Below are 16,258 nucleotides of genomic sequence, written 5' to 3'. Positions count from 1 at the left end.
ATTTGCCTTTCTTATTACCAGATGCACCTGCATACTATCTGTGATTCATGCACAAGTACACCCAGATCCCTCTGCACCAATACATTTTGAAATTTCTCTCCATTGAGATAATAAGTTGCCTTTTTATTCCAACAATCGAAAGAATAATCTCAGTACTGACCAAGCTGGCTGGACTGGGACATAGCTGCTAGAATGGTTCTGCAGCAGGTGGTGAGGGAATCAACAAGAAGAAAAAATATACATGACCTCATCCTCCCCAATCTACTTGTTGCATCTGTCTGTAATGGTATAGGTAGGAGTGATAGTTATATAGTCCTTGTGGGGACAAAGTCCCATCTTCACATTGAGAGTACCCTCCATCATGTTGTGTCACCATGCTAAAGATTTTGAACAGATCTAGCAAACCAAAACTGGACACCATGAAGCACTGTGGACCATCAGTAACTTCAACATAATTGTATAAACCAAAATCGGAAGTTCATGACCTGGCATATCCCCCATTCTATCATTACCATACAGTCAGCGATCAACCCTGATTCAATAAAGAGTGCAAAAAGGCATGCGGGGAGCAACTCCAGGCATATAAAAATGAGCTGTCAATCTGGTGAAGCCACAACACAGGACTACTTGTGTACCAAGTAACGAAAACAGCACGTGATAGATAGAGCTAAGCAATGGACAAATCTAAGTTTTGCACTTCAATTACATCCAGTTTTGAATGCTGGTGGACAATAAAACAACTAACAGGGGGTGGAGGCTCCAAAAAATACCTTCATCCTCAATGATGGAGGAACCCAGTATCTCAATGCAAAAGACCAGGCTGAAGCATTTGCAACAGTTTTTAGCCTGAAGTGCCAAGTGGGTGGCCCATCTCAGCTCCATCTCAGGTCTCCAGCATCTCAAATGCCAATCTTTAGCCAATTCAATTCACTCCACGTCAAGGTATCAAGGAATGTCTGAAGGCACTAGATATGACAAAGCTATGGATCCTGATAGTATTCCAGCAATAGTACTGAAGACTTGTGCTCCAGAACTAGCTGCACCCTAAGCCAAGCTGTCCCAGTACAGCTACAACACTGGCATCTACCTGACAATGTGGAAAACTGCCCAGGTGTGTCCTGTATACAAAAAGATGGATAAATTCAGCTTGATCTGTCTACTCTCAGTCATAAATTGATGTAAAGTGTCATCAACAGTAAAATCAAGCAGTACTTTCCTCAACAAAACATGCTCACTGACACCCAGTTTGGGCTCTGAGAGGGTCACTCAGCTACTGACCTCATTACAGCCTTCCTCTTGCTTCCCCAGACATAATTACAATTTGATAATATTCTTATTCTTATAGCAATGCACAAAATAATTCAAACAAGTTAAACTAAATATTATGTGCACATTACAGATAAAAACACTTAACATGGTATCCCTGCATCACCAAGAGTCTGTTTGTAATGCTAAATTTTTGATTTATGCTTGCTTAGACTGTGGTTGTCTCTTTCCAATTAACTTCTGGTTCTCAGTTCTGCTGTACCTCGTATTCTGAATTCTACTAAAACCCGTTTGCTGATATTTGCCATCCAGTATCTTCACTGTGGCTTCTTGGTAGTAAACAATTTACAGTTTGTATTTTTTTAAGAGGTCAGATGGGGCCTCAGTTTAAGATCTCCTCTGAATGAACTAACTGTACTAAAGACTCAATCTGGATGATATTCTCAAGTCCCTGGAGTGGGACTTGAACCCATAATCCCTGTGACACTGAGGTGAGAGTATTACCACTGACCAGCCTGAGAAAGCATTATAAATCTCAAAGCACGTGGCAAAATGTGATCCCTTGGAGTGCTGTGGAAGACCAGCTGCCAAACTGCAGAAAATTTTTACCATCAGACTGACTAACCCCAGGATTGCCGGAGAATGCTATAAATCCTTGGGACCAATGCCTTGTGTTATTTAAATCCCACAACTTTCTTTGTCACTGCTCGTAACTTGTGCTGCTAAAAGTCTGGTCTGTATGCTGTAGCACCTTGTGTTTACGTATCTAGTTTATTTTGAGCAATGCCACAGGAAATACTGGAAGTCAGAGTACGTTGCTTTGTGTAATACGCATAAATGGCTGGACTTTGTGGGGTGGATGGGTCTGGGTTTGATGTAATTTGATGCTTGCCATCGTTACATCAGGAACAACAATCTCAGCAATGTTGTGGATGTGTTGATTAGCACAGAAATTTGAAGTTGCAGCCTGTCACTCAGGTTCTGTCATAGGCTTCAGTGTGGCCCCTGCCCCCCGCCCAATCAGGCAGTCATAAAATCAGCTCAAATTACAACATTCCTGTCCCCATATCTTTTGTTTGAACAACTTCTTCTGGTGTTTTTATTATGTACAACTGGATTTCACCGATGATGTGAATAATTAAACTTGGTGAACAATGAAATCGGCTCTGGAACTACTTTAGAATTGTGGAGTGCTGTCAAATTATGAAATAGTGGACTTTTTGAATATCTTGTGTCTTCCCTTTTTGGCTGGGGTGGAGAAGGAGGGAGAGCGAGGGGGTTTGCCTGTGAAAATCCTTTAATGTGATTGGAGTAGAAATGCTGAAATCAGTTGTGGCCAGAGGATGAAATTCTTGCAAAAGATGTTACTAGATTTCTCTCTGAGACTTGACTTTTAAGGTTAGCAGCAAGAACTGTTGTTTCATCGATGACTGTAAATCCTGGCCCTAAGTATCAAGGTCACTGATTTGCACCTTAGAATGGAGTGCAATAATATTGTTACTGCTGTTGGGCATTGGAGAATTAAATGTTGTAGGACATGAAGGTTAAATTGGAGATGTTGGGATCCAGAAAAAAGTGGTAGGAAAGGATTGCATTTTGAAGGAGTATTGAGAGCTATGTTATCTATTTTGGAGGAGTCTTACTGGGGAGGAGTATGATGGTGCCTATTTTAAAAGTTGACCTGAAAATTGAGAAGTGCTTGGAAAACATAAAGCATTTATCCAAAATCCTCATTAAAATAAAAACCTTCTAAAATAAACATGTCTACGAGAATTGTTGAGCTTATTTGAAAACTTCTTGAACTTGATGTTGCACTTTGCTATACAATTGAATGTGTGATTCGTCAAGAACCACTCTCATCTGGGCCTGAGACAGCAGTTTGTTTCTATTTTTAAAAACTTTTCTATTGAAAGCTTGTGAATGTGGAAATAAGTTGAACTTGTACAGGTACAAATTACTTTCTCAAATCACTGAACCCCTGTTGAGTCAGGATTCTGATTGAGCACTCGTGGTAATTCTGGAATGTAGGGTCGTACAACAGCCCAGTCATACAAGTATTCCCCGAGGACTGTGAGACATTATGCCAGCCTGTCTGGAGCAATCATTTGAAGTGGGTGATGGAAAGCCACTTCGGTTTGGGTTTTTTCATTTTTTCCTCTCGCTCCCCTCTTTCAACCAATGGAAAAAGTTGAACACATTTGGGTGTAACTAACGAAAATACATGAAGTGTAGAAAGCATTTCCAGCATTTAACGGTCGAGCAGTGTGCAGTATATTATTCACACATGTCCAGCGGCAAGACAGTTTGAAACACTTCTGTCAGAGCTTGGGATTTTAATGTCGGCGTTTGAAAAACACGATTCACAGGTGGGGGTTAAGGTCTACTGTGTGAATATTATCATTCCTTCAAAATAAGCATTGCTATGTAGAGCACGAGCTTTAAACTTTGTCAAATATGTACAACGTTAAAGGAAGTTGTTCCAAGATTATGTACACAGGGCCAGTTGACTTTAAAATATATTTTCATCACTTCAGTTTCAGTATCTGGTGATTAGTAATGTGGCATTTTTCATTATTCTGTACTCTGCATAATACTGTAAGTATAGCCTAAGCCCTGGGTTACTAGCTTTTGTCAAGCCTGTGTGCTGAGTACTTGTGCAAAATTGAGTGCTTCCTGTAGTTTCAAAAAGTTCCTGTACATTCAAAAAGTCATCTGGCCAATAACAGTCTGTTCCTTCATTGATTAAGAACTTCAGGTAGTGTGTGGCTCTCAGCGTAATGGTGGATAGGTGGGGAAAGGAGGGAGGGATGTGAGAGTGAAACTACCAGTTTGCAAACCAATTCCTAAAGCAGAAGGGTTTCAAGGTGGTCAGACTGTCACTGTTTATTCAGATGTTACAGGTAACTGAGTAACCGTAATCATCCGTAAAGATTTATACTTCTGAACTCTCGTACAAGAAACTAACTGAAAGTCTCTCGGATTCTGTATTAAGGTGCACGATTCTCAGAACTCTGTTTGGAGCCCCCTCACACCTCGGTTTTTCACAAGGTTCTTACCACAACCCAGCTTAGGATGCAGCATTTTCTTGCATAACTGCATTTCAGCAATTGACATTCATTCCTCTGATCTGTCAGCTCAACAGTGCAGTAAATACTCAGTGTTGTCAAAATTATTGGAACTAGCAAATTATGTGATTCTGTGTTCAATCTAAGTTGGAGTTAATGTTCGGGGTTTGATTAGAAAACCCATCAGATGTTTCTTCTGTTTCACCCTGTAGAGCTAACCTTTCCTAACTAGAAAGGATGGTTTAGATTTTGGCCTCTTATTGTGTTTGTAGAACCGTGTATTGCAATTTTTTGTGCATTGATTTTTGGTAGCAGATGTGTTCCAGACAGAAGGGCTCATCCTCATCCTCATCTTCAAGGGTCCTGAGTAAAGATATGATTGATCGGTCAGTCGGAAGGATCTGAGTCATATGGCTTGATCTGTAAATATCCAAATAATAATTTGGAGGCCAAAAGAGAAAATGTTGGAAAATCTCAGCAGGTCTGGCAGCATCTGTAAGGAGAGAAGAGAACTGACGTTTCGAGTCCAGATGATCCTTTGTCACAGAGGGTTATCTGGACTTGAAATTTCAGCTCTCATCTCTCCTTACAGATGCTGCCAGACCTGCTGAGATTTTCCAGCCTTCCTCTTTTTTGATTTCAGATTCCAGCACCTGTAGTAATTTGCTTTTAATAATTTAGAGACAGACAATATACATGTAGATGATCTGGAGGAGGGAACCGAGTGTATGGTGTCGAAATTTGCTGATGACACCAAGATTGGTGGAACGGCAAATTGCGCGGAGGGTGTGGAGAGTCTGCAGAAGGATCTAGATAGGCTGGGCGAATGGGCCAGGAACTGGCAAATGGAATTTAATGTTGGCAAGTGCGAGGTGGTCCACTTTGGTAGGAATAATGGTAGGAAGGATTATTACTTACTTGGCAAAAAACTGCAGCAGGTGACGGTGCAGAGGGACCTCGGGGTCCTTGTGCATGAGTCGCAAAAACCCAGCTTGCGGGTGCAGCAGGTGGTCAGGAAGGCGAATGGGATGCTGGCCTTCATAGCGAGGGGGATTGAATATAAAAGTAGGGAGGTCTTGCTGCAGCTATATAGGGCATTGGTGAGGCCGCAGCTGGAGTACTGTGTGCAGTTTTGCGCGCCGTACTTACGCAAGGATATTTTGGCCTTGGAGGGAGTGCAGAGGAGGTTTACTAGGCTGATGCTGGAGTTGAGGGGGTTGACTATGAGGAGAGGCTGAATAAACTAGGCTTGTACTCGTTAGAGTTTAGAAGAATGAGGGGAGATCTCATTGAGACGTATAAGATGATGAATGGGATGGATAGGATAGAGGTGAAGAGACTCTTCCCGCTCAGAAAGGACAGTAGGACTAGGGGGCACAGCCTCAAGATAAAGGGGGGGCGGTTTAGAACGGAGTTGAGGAAGAACTTCTTCACTCAAAGGGTGGTGAATCTCTGGAATTCTCTGCCCGTTGAAGTGGTGGAGGCTGCCTCGCTAAATATTTTTAAGACGCGGGTTGATGGGTTTTTGATAAGAGAGGGGATTAAGGGTTATGGGGAGAGGGCGGGAATGTGGAACTGAGCCACGACAGATCAGCCATGATCTTATTGAATGGCGGGGCAGGCTCAAAGGGCCAGATGGCCTACTCCTGCTCCTATTTCTTATGTTCTTATGTGGTTGGACAACATTCTGATGTTTCATTGTGCCATTGAGTAAGTTTTATTCTTTCGCATATGAGCATCGCTAGCAATACAAACTTTTCTGTCAATCCCCAGTTTCAATTGAGAAGATGGTTATGAGCTGCTGTCTTGAAATTCTGCAACCTGTCTGGTGTAGGTACACCCACAGTGTTGTTACCAGGAGAATTCCAGGGTATTTACCCAGCAACAGCAAAACCAGGATAGAAGGAGCATCTTTAATTAGTAATCTCTAGGTTACTTCCAGTTCTCAATGCAAGTGAATACAGAAATAAAGTTAAAATACATAGATGCATGGCTGGAAAGATGATGCTGAAGAGAGGGCTTTAGATTTCTTGCGCATTGAGATCAAGCTGGACAGGTTGCACCTTAACAGGATCATGGACTGAGTCCCTTGAGTGATTTGCGCGTGCTTTTGGGGAGGATTTAAACTAAGGCAGGAGCAAGGGAAGAAGCTGGAAATAGAGAGTTGTGCCAAGATGCACAGAATATTGGGAGAGACATAGCACTAAAATAGGAAATAGTAGGTATTAGTTGGATCCCGAGTATTGACGGGAGAAAGTAATGACATGTAAATCATGGATTACTGTGCATGTATGTGAATACATGGAGTGTGGTAAATAACTTTGGTGAGTTACCAGCACAGATTGTTATATGGGAATACGATACGGCTATAAAAGAGACCTCGCTCAAAGAAAGGTGGAACTAGACATTAAATATTATTAAAGGAAAGGTGGTGTTGTGGCAGTATTGATTAAGGAGAACATTGCAGTGCTTTGGCTAGAGTTAAGAAACAAGAGGTGCAATTACATTGCTCGGTGCAGCCTCTAGGCCACCATCCAGTGGGTAAGATGTAGAGCAGCAAGTTTGCAAAGAAGTGCAAGAGATGTGCAAGAATTATAGAGCATTTTTAATAGAGGATTTTTATTCAGATATAGACTCCAAGAGAGTAGTGAAGGGTAGAGATTAGCAAGAGTTTGTGAGGTATGTTCAGGGAAGTTTTCAATAAGTTTCCAGTTCAATGAGGAAATAGGCCCACCTAGACTTAGTTCTTGGGAATGAGGTGTGTTAAGTGGGGAAACAGTGACAGACAGATGTCAAATTAATAATACAACAAAGAACTAGGCTGATTATAGAAGGTCCAGATGGGAAGTGGAAAAGCAAATCAGAAAAACCAAGAGAAACTTTGAACAACGACTGGCAGCTGATGTGAAAGGAACTCCCAAAAATCTTTTATACATACAGAAATGTTAGAAGGAGCAGTGGGGCTGATTAGTAATGAGAAAGGAGATTTACACATGGAGCATAGCTGAGGTCTTAAATGAATACTTTGCATCTTTTTTTACCAAGGAATAAATTGCTGCTGAGGTCATGGTGAAAGAGCAGGTAATTCAGAGACTTGAAGAGTTTAAATCTGATATGTAGGTGATGTTGAATAGGCTGTCTGTATTTAATAGTTGAAATGGCACTGGGAGCAGATGAGATGCATCCAAGGATACTGAGAGAAGTGAGGATGTAAATGCCTGATTTTCCATGACACCAGTGAAAAACATCCCATTTGACAACATGTCTGGATAAAGGTGACTTGCAGAAGTTAGGACTTAACCTGAAGAATGCCAGGGGCTGCTTCCGGATTTGGTGTTGGAGTCTGCCAGCAATCCTGGAATATGACAGCTATGGGTGGGGGAGCATCTATCAGACGGATCCTTCAACTTCTGTGTCATCGAAGTGATGCACCTTCCAGCCTCACTGTTCCTGCAGATCCGTCATAACTCTTTAGATGGTTCACCTTTCAAAATGACACCCAGGTATGATGGTGGGATGGGGCAGCACACTACCACAGTGGTTAGCATTGCTGTTCACAGTGCCAGGCACCTGGGTTTGATTCACTGTTTGTGTGGACTTTGTATGTTCTCCCTGTGTCTGCGTGAGTTTCCTTTGGGTGCTCCAGTTTCCTCCCACATTGTGAAAGATGTGCTGGTGAGGTACATTGACCCAAACAGGCACCAGACTGTGGTGACTAGGGGAATTTCAAGGTAACTTCATTGTAGTGTCAATGTAAGCCTTACCTATGACTAATAAATAAACTTTGACTAATGTGTGCCATCAAGCCCATTCCACTACCAAAGTCAGCATATAACTCCTGGATGCATAATTAATTATGCCAGGGCCGGAAGATATGGTACAGTTTCTTGGCACCCTCCACAATGACACTGTGCCTCTGTCTCACCAAGGGACTTAGTTCTAGATTGGAGAATTCCTCCTTTAATGTTCACAGCATCAGTTTAAAAATGTAAATGTGGCTTTGTGTCTATTGTGCCTATCTGTTGCATGGAGTTTGTCTTAAGCTTACACGCTCTTTGTTAGTCCTGTATCTCTGTCTCTCTCTGGCAGACTGGTCTGCCTCTTTGTCTCTGCTACAGGGATTGAAAAATATCCAGTGTCTCTGGGCTTCATAACTTGATTGGCTGCCTAGTCATGAGGCTGTTGGGAGACCTACCCTGGTGGTCATTAACCACTGATCATCAAGCAACATGTGGTATCAATCACCATTCCTTGGTATAGTATATCTCTAACCACCTCATTTAATGCCATCATGCAACAAAGCTATGCCACAAAATGTTAAGCATATGCTTCACATTGTACATCTTCAGTTAGAGAGCCAGAAGACTAAAATCTTGCAAAACATGGCAATATAATATCTACCCTGAGCAATAGTAGTAGTAGTAGTTCAGTGAATTGAAGGTAAGCATGAACCACTAAGCTCTCAATTGGGGAAAACTGGTGAGAAAAGACACAGTGCGGAATTCTCCCAGCCAGCCCATGGTCAGTTTGGTGGCGGTTGGACATAGTAAATCTGACTGGAGCCGAAGAGCTGGAAACCTGCTGGCATAAAATCAAGTCACAATTCTCCCAAAGTCGCTCTTCCAACTGGCAAGTGGTGCAAACATCTTTTGTGTTAATTTGCATCTCATGATTGCTCATTAAAACAGCTACCCGCTGGAATTACATTGGATCGTCCAATCTTGCGTGAAATCAGTTGTGTCAGAGTCAAACCTGATTGCTAATGGGGGATGTGCTCAAAATGGTGCTCAGTTCACCAGAGACTTCCAGATGAGCACATCAACTTTCTACCATATTGTTGTAAGGCTCCTGATGCATTGTTCACTACTCTGACAGGCAGCCTGCTTTCTCTCAACTCCATGCCCAGCTGGGTTTTCATGGACAGCACCTTGCTGCTGGATCTATGGATCGTCCTATGTCACTGAGTTCAGTTAGTACTGCCCCTTTGGTTTGGGAGCACAGGAATTGTCTTGCTCTTGATGACCCCACAGAAGTGTTTATCTAGGTAGCACTGAGCTGTGGCAGTCATGCAGCCATTACAACGAAGGTTTGAAATTTGATCAGAGTGTGAGGTGAAACTAGGCATGAGGGGTTGTAGCCTAATGAAGGTAAGGGAGGTAATGTAGAAGGAGAGCTGCGTGAAGAGGTGGGGAGAAAGGGCGAGGCTTCACAATGGCAATCGGAGGGGCAAGGATGAAGAAGATGAACAGTGGAAGGCTGAGGGAAGCTGGAACTCAAAATGTCTGCACGAAAAGCTCATCAGCAAGGGAGCCCAAGGGATACCACATCATTTACTAGAAGCAGATGCACGAATACTTCAGATATGGTGGGTAGAGGTCCATGTGGGCATGGGCACCTGACAAGTAATGAGCTCAGTGGGAGAGTGTTTGAATCAAGGAACAAACTTCCACTCAAGGATGCTGGCCCTTTTCTTCAGGGTTGCTGACCTCCTGCATGGTCTGGTGAAGACAGACAGACTGGAGAGTGTTATGAGCGTGCTGGACTGGTATTTAAATATGGCACTGGGACCTTTGAACCCAGTAGCTGAGGACAGGCAGACGAATCAACTGCCAAGAGAGGCTGAGGGGAACTTCCTTGTGCATAACTAATGAGTGTCCACAAAATCCTGCCATTCTGATTAGCGGGACAGGACCGCCATTGCACCTAGTTTCAAAATGGGAGTATTCTACCCAGTTTTAATTGTGCTTACCGGTGTTAGCAATTGCTTGAAGTCCTGTGTTAATGGCAGCCACAGTTGTTTAATTACTATCTTGCTGAGAATATCTGCTGTTTTTAAAGTAGGCATAAATGCAGGAATTTGAAACAAGCTGGTTGTTAAACTTGAGAACCAACAAACCAATTTCAGACTGAGTTCAGTGGTCATGGAAAGCCCTAAGAAGCACAAGCTGTTACTGTCCAGACAAATTTAACAGTAGCATTTGGCACTGTAGAATTGGTAAGGAAAATTTGTTCTGAAAATTTTGAGTAAAAATTGGTGCTCCGAGTTTAATTCAGCACATTGCTCATTTGCTTTTCTGTGACATTTATAGGAGAGGTGAATGTTAAAACCAAAATAATATTTTACAGCAGGAATACATATTTACATTGAATTCTTCCAATGGATAATGTGCCAAACCATGAGATATTAAAAATATGTGGGTTAAAAAGCCACGTTAACAGTAAATTAGTGAAGAATGTGACTGAACTGGAGCATTTACAGATTAATTCTGATATGTTTGGTGTACAAAAATATTTTTATTGCATAATTCCGTAACAGCAAGTTTGGGTTTTTTTTTGCACAAATCAAAATTTGCATTGGTTATGATTCATTACAAATCACAAAGCACTCTTAAATACTTAAACTGGTTCTTGGTTATAGAACCATAGAAAATTACAGCTCAGAAACAGGCCTTTTGGCCCTTCTTGTCTGTGCCGAACCATTTTTTGCCTAGTCCCACTGAATATGTATATTTGATGAGCACAATTTTGACATGATAATAGTGTGCTCAAAATAAGCACAGACCACCCACTCTCCCCACCACAACATGCATTTTCTTCTTGAACAATTCAGTTTTAGGCTGTTCCATGTGTTGATTATTATTATTATTATGAGGAATTTTTTTACTGGCTTTAAATTAGTATTATTTTGAACTTCTGTGTCTTGTACTGTTGAATTTCATGTGGTATTCTGGATTGACTTCATCTACACTAATTCATGTTGCAAACGTCCTGTGAAATTTCCCATCAGCTTCTCATTTTTTGTTTACAAAGCCCATGGCCTAAAAATCAGAAGATGTGTGAACGTAGACACAGAACATTGCATAATCACATCATAAATAGATTATTTCTATGTTCTTTGTATCACACACAAGAAATTGTAAAATGCAGTATGTTTAATGAGGCGGTGGTCTTTCTGCACTTTCTTCCCAACTGATGTATCATGAATATGAGTTGACTTGATCTCTCCAATGGATGTGAAATCTTTAGTATCATTTTGGACAGCATTTATTTTTATTAACGTCATTTATTAACATATCTATGTTTCAAACCTTAAGATTATTTTCCCATGTAATTGGAGTTTAACCAAAAACCCTTCCAGATGAAGATAGTTTTCAATAAGCATTTACATTGACATGCTCAGTAATCACAGGCCGAGGCAATGCACTTCTTTATAGGTAAATAATCTTCATTGCTCTTTAATGACCATATGACCTAAAGCAAAAGCACAATTCCTGTTAAACTACAAAGAAACATGGCATTTTTAACTTTTTTGTCTACATACTCTGGGATACCTTAGCATTTCAGCTTTATTAAAATCTAGTTAGTCTATTTGTGCTCTATAATTTTAATTAACATGCAAGCTGCATGTGACTGACTATAGTGATGAATTGTCTCTGCTATCAGAATTTTTTTTAAACTATGAAAATAAACCACTGCCAGCTGCAGTAAGTAAGGAAATAAATCCCTTGCCTGTTAGAATTATGAAGCTTTTTTTTTGCCCAGCAAAGTAGTGACAGACAATTGCTTAGTTCCTGCAATGAGATTGTAGAATGATAACTTTTTTCCACAGTAATTATATTGGTATCAGACATCAGTTACACACAGGTTTTTACATGTATATCAGATGCATCAAGTGGATGGCAAGGCACTAGTAATTGGACAGTTTTAACTTGAGATGAAACACAACAGTAGAAGATCCATTTTATAAACAATCTTATAACTCATATATCACAGTAAGTAAAAGGAGCACCAATTTGTTGTGTAATTTTCTGTAGTCTTCATTACTTGCATCTTAACTAATGATAGAGTTTCTTCAATCAAATTCATTCAAAATTTGAGCAAACACATTCAAAGAATTGATATGCTTAAGCATTTTTAGGGAGCTTTGTACGCTCACCAGAGATAATGCTGCTTCACATTGTCAGAATCTGTCAATTTACTGACATCCAAGGATCATAGTAAAGTCTACCAGCTGTGCACTATACTATGACCTCTTGTTTGGGGTAAAAGGTTAACAAATCTTTTTTGGTTGGGGGAGGGTGTTGGCAAGCATGCAAGTTAGAAGGTTAGAAAACACACAAGGCAGAGAATTGTAATATTTTGGAACCCTGAAGCGTGAAGGACTACTATAAATCAGTTAATGGAACTTTCGGTCCTTGTCTGTCTGTTTGTGTAGAGAAAAACTTAGTTCTAAAAAGGCAACATATGATTTAATTCCCAGTAAATTTACTTGGAGTAGGTTTTCATCTTCATGATAATGCAAGGATGGTTATAGAACAAAGAAAAGTACAGAACAGGAACAGGCCCTTTAGCCCTCCAAGCGTGTGACAATCATGATGCCGTAACTTCAAAAAAAACGTTCTGCCCTTATTCAGTCTGTATCCTTCCATTTCCTCCTAATTCAGATGCCTCTTAAATGTCACTAATGCGCCCGCTTCCTCCACCATCTTTGGCAGCACGTTCTAGGCACCCACCACTCTGTGTGAAAAACTTCCCCCACACATCTCCCTTAAACTTGCCCCCTCTCACTTAAGCCTATTCCCCCTTTTAATTGACACACTCTTGGAAAAAGCCTCTGACTATCCACTCTGTTTATGTCTCTCATAATTTTGTAGACCTCTATCAGGTTTCCCCTCAGCCTCCGTCTTTCCAACGAAAACATTCCTATTTTCAACCTCTCCTCATAGCCAAAACTCTTGAGACCAGGCAACAACCTGGTGAACTTTCTTTGCACTTTCTCCAAAGTTTCCACGTTCTCCTGATAATGTGGTGACCAGAATTGCACGCAAAACTCCAAATGCAGCCTAACCAAGGTTTTAGATCATTGCAACATGATTTCCCAACTCCTGTAATCAAAGGCCCCAACTGATGAAGGCAAGCATGCTATATGCTTTCTTAATGCCCCAGCTATTTCTCCCCTTCCTCCCACAGTAATCTGGGATAGATTCCATCCGGCCCCAGGGACTTGTCTACCTTAATACAGTTTAGGATACTCAACACTTCCTCCTTTGATATATTGACATTCTTGGGAGCGTTCACACACCTATCCCTGACCTCGACATCTGTCATGTCCTTCTTGGTGATGCAAAATACTCATTAGAGATTTCACCCACTCCCTGTTTTTCCCTCCATTGCCCTTTAGTGGGCCTACTATTTCTCTTGCTACCCTCTTGCTCCTAATATATGCATAAAAAGCCTTCAGATTCTTTTTGATCCTGTTTGCTAAAAGCACTTCATGGCCCCTGTAGCCCTCCTGATTCCACGTTTAAGTTCCTTCTTACTTTCACTATATTCCTCAAGGGCTTTGTCAGTTTTTAGATGCCTAGATGTAAAGATAATTGTATAAACATTTGGAATCATTTGTGTATCTTTCATTTTATGATGATTTACTACAGATCGTTGCCTGTTTTGTTCCAGCATTGACCGACAGACCAAATTAAAACCAAGTTGATTCTGATACTTTTAATGACATATATCCTATCAGCCTGTAAGTTGGACGTGAGTCTTGTTCAGTTTTCAGAACAGTAACTGATGGAAGATCAATGGGTCTTGCTGGTGAAAAGTCTGGATAAGAGGATTGAGGAACTGACACTTCATTCTTAAGTTTCTAAAGGTGGTTTTAAAGATGGTTGTATAGGTAAGGATTTTGTTTTTCTGTTCTGCAGAGATTTGACTGGCAACCAGCTTTTATCCAAAACTTGATGTTCAGTGTTTTTCTGTTTGTGTTATTGTACAGGATTGTAATAATGTTAAAGCAGAAACATTTTAGTGGAATTTTCCAACCTGAAAGATAACTTTCAGCCTTGAAATTGGTTATAAATACTGAGGGATGACATGCCGAGCTGCTCCCTAATTAGTGGGTTATATATCGTATATCACTAAGCCACTTGGACTAGAAAAGATGCTGATTTAGCCTTTGGGTTTATGCTGAGTTAGCTGCTTGCCGATGGAAATGATGTGAAGATGCCAGCGTTAGACTGGGGTGGGCACAGTAAGAAGTCTCACAACACCAAGTTAAAATCCAACAGGTTTATTTGGAATCACAGGCTTTCAGAGTGCTGCTCCTTCCTCCGGTGAGTGGGCTGGTGTTGAGAGACTTCTTACTCAGTTGGAAAGAGGAGTGAGGGGAAGAGAATTACATCATGGAGGTATTTTGAAAGATCTTGAAGTTTGTTTGTAGAGGAGAAAAAAATGACAAGTGTTTCAATTCTTTATTTCCCCTCTCCTAACTGTTGCATGAATGTGTAGCTGTGACTTTTGATGCCTTAGTCTCCAATTGTGCATGAATAACAACAAATTAAGTGAAATATTGAATCATTGAAATCCTACGATGCAAAAGGAGGCCATTTGGCCCATCAAGTGTACAATGACTCTCTGGCAGAGTATCTCACCCAGGCTCCATCCCTTTAATCCCACGCGTTTGTCATAAATAATCCATTTAACCTACACATCGTTGGACACTAAGGGCAATTTAGCATGGCCAATTCACCTAACCTGCACATCTTTGGACTGTGAGAAAATGGGAGCACCTGGAGGAAACCCATGCAGACATGGAGAGAATGTGCAAATTCGAAACACGCAATCACCCAAGGTGAAATTGAACCTAGGTCTCTAGCAGTGAGGCAGCAGTGCTAACACTGTGCCACTTCTGGATCTGTTGGTGTTGTGGATCTGTTGGTGTTGTGAATCTGTAGCTCAACAGGAGTTGAGGCAGAAGAAAAATTGGGAGACAAGAGTCAAGAAAATAAAATCACTTCAATTGAATGTTAGGAGCAAACAGTATGTTGTATAAGAATAATCTGCAGTAATAACATTGCCTCGTTTGTCCAGTATTAAAATCACTGACTAATAATCGGAAAATTATGGGAGCACAGGAGAGTGTTTTTGCAAGAAAATGAAACCTACAGCAGAGCCTGATGTTGATATAACAATGATTCAGTAGTTTTTGGAACAAGGCAGGAATTTGAAATATTGTGTGTGCACGGGCCAGCATTCATGGATCTGTCCAAGTTTTTTTTTGCTTTGCCATGTGGAATTCTGTTGTGAGTGGTTGGGGGGATGGGAGTGAAATGATTACCTTCTGAATATTCCTATAGTTATACTTTTCAGTTATGGTAGTTGCATTTTCATGTGACTTTTAAGTGAGCAAGATTTGTTGTCTTGTTTTCTGTGTTACAGATTTGCCTACATAATTCACTGTACCCTGGCTAAGAGGGCAAGCAAATGACCTTGTTAGGCTTTTGCTGGTTCTCTGTTCAGTTGGCTTCTGATGGCATTAAAATCTCATTTCTCTCACTTCAGTGGATAGAGGTTTGGCCTCATCTTCATGCATCCCCGTAATAATGCAGCTGCGATCAAGAAGACAGCATGTGGGGAACTAAGGTGTACATTATCTTGTGCCAATACTCTGCACAACCCTTAGAATCACTATTTAATAATAAATTAACCATTCTCTGAAGCATTAGACAGGGGACATCAATATTAGCCTTCATTGAAGTAGGATTAGAGGGTGGGGGAGTGAGTTGGACCAAAGCACACTGACGTAATTTGGTCATTTTAAAGTGTGCCATTCTGTTTTGATGAAGGGCTTGTTTGAGAGTTCAACATTTTCAATTGTAAAAAAACTGTTTGTCTTGCTGAGCATTCTGTTTTTGTTTCAGGCATGTTGAAGGTAATTTTGCACCCCTCCTTCCCCACTATTTCTTCCCAAAAGAGATTTATTCGGGTAGGATCTTAATATTAAAAAGCTCAAACTGGACCTGCCTACATCCAGTTTTAATGAGGAGCTAATCCACTTCCAGGGCCATGCATTTAAATATCACTCCCTGTTGTTATCTTTCTATAGGTTTAACTTTGGCTAGTTGGCATTCCATCTTCTGTTGCTTTCC

At 40.9% G+C, this 16,258-nt stretch overlaps 1 protein-coding gene across 2 annotated transcripts in view; it reads left to right on the top strand.

Moving 5' to 3' along the window:
* LOC145350898 (rho guanine nucleotide exchange factor TIAM2-like) overlaps positions 1 to 16,258 on the top strand; it is a 345,497-nt gene that overhangs the window by 112,664 nt on the left and 216,575 nt on the right. The window contains exon 1 of one of the 2 annotated variants that reach the window (XM_080200338.1): positions 13,809 to 14,007. The exons of the other annotated variant lie outside the window; for it this stretch is intronic. The gene's annotated coding sequence lies outside the window, so the exon portion shown is untranslated. Of the gene's footprint in view, positions 1 to 13,808; positions 14,008 to 16,258 lie in introns of those variants that run through there. 2 annotated transcript variants of the gene reach the window in all.

This window comes from Carcharhinus amblyrhynchos, chromosome 12, assembly GCF_965287045.1.
Source record: "Carcharhinus amblyrhynchos chromosome 12, sCarAmb.v2.hapA, whole genome shotgun sequence".
NCBI lineage: Eukaryota > Metazoa > Chordata > Chondrichthyes > Carcharhiniformes > Carcharhinidae > Carcharhinus > Carcharhinus amblyrhynchos.
Note: the sequence above shows the minus strand (reverse complement) of the source record. Positions and strands in the feature narration are given on the sequence as shown.